Source organism: Chondrus crispus, genomic scaffold (assembly GCF_000350225.1).
Source record: "Chondrus crispus Stackhouse genomic scaffold, scaffold_42, whole genome shotgun sequence".
Classification (NCBI taxonomy): domain Eukaryota; phylum Rhodophyta; class Florideophyceae; order Gigartinales; family Gigartinaceae; genus Chondrus; species Chondrus crispus.
In genome coordinates, this window is record NW_005179363.1 from 356,458 (window position 1) to 357,384 (window position 927).

Here is a 927-nt window from a genome sequence, read left to right on the forward strand (position 1 = left end):
CCCGGGGGTCCGCCGGTGCCCCCGGCGGGGGAGGCGGAGGCGGTTCGGCGGCGCGCGCGGCCAATGGGGCGCGCGGCCGCGGGAGGCGGCGCGCGCGGATTGGGCGCATGCAAAACTCCACCGCCAATGTGCGCATGGGCGGACACGACGCCGGGTTCTCCCGACGCACGCGCGCACGCGGGTCTTAGCTCTGTTGTCGTCGTGTGGGCGTGTGGGGGAGGACACGATGCGAGGGCGCGCTTTCTGCCGGTAAGCCGCTTGCGTGAGGGCCGCCGCTTGCTGCCTGATTGCTGGCCCATTGCTTCGCGCCCCCTGCTACAGTAGACTGATACAGATACATCTCGTTTACAACGCTTCCATAATACATTTCTCGCCTCCTTCCACGGCTCCAACTGCGTGTCCCCAAACACCATCCCCGCCCGCCTTCCCCCACCCCCCCGCCCCTTGAGCGCGGGCTTCGGCCAACGGCTTGATCGCCGGAAGGAGGCCCTCTATGAACAAGGTAGTGCGTTCATAGGGAGAATGGATGTCCCCACACCGCGCGAGGGCGGTTAACATACGAGTCGCATACTCGGTCTCAACTTCGCCGGGTTTTTGGCGTAAATCCCGGACCGCAGAGAGCGCTTGCTCGATCTGAATATTCGTAGCATACGTACGAAGCAACCAGTTCACTGCTGCTGGCCACGACGCAATCCCTTGATTTCGTCGGAAATATCCTCGATGGGATTCATACGCCTCCTTCACCGGCGGGTTGAGGAGATGCGGCAAGGCCATGAGAACCATTGCCTCCGACATTTCGGCGTTGTCGAAATTCTCCTTACATCTAGCCAAAAAGCTGATGACTTCGATCCGGTCGGACCCGTTAAACTTGTACTCTCCCATTACGACGAGGAGATATTGCACGCGCTTACGCGTCATGGCGTATAC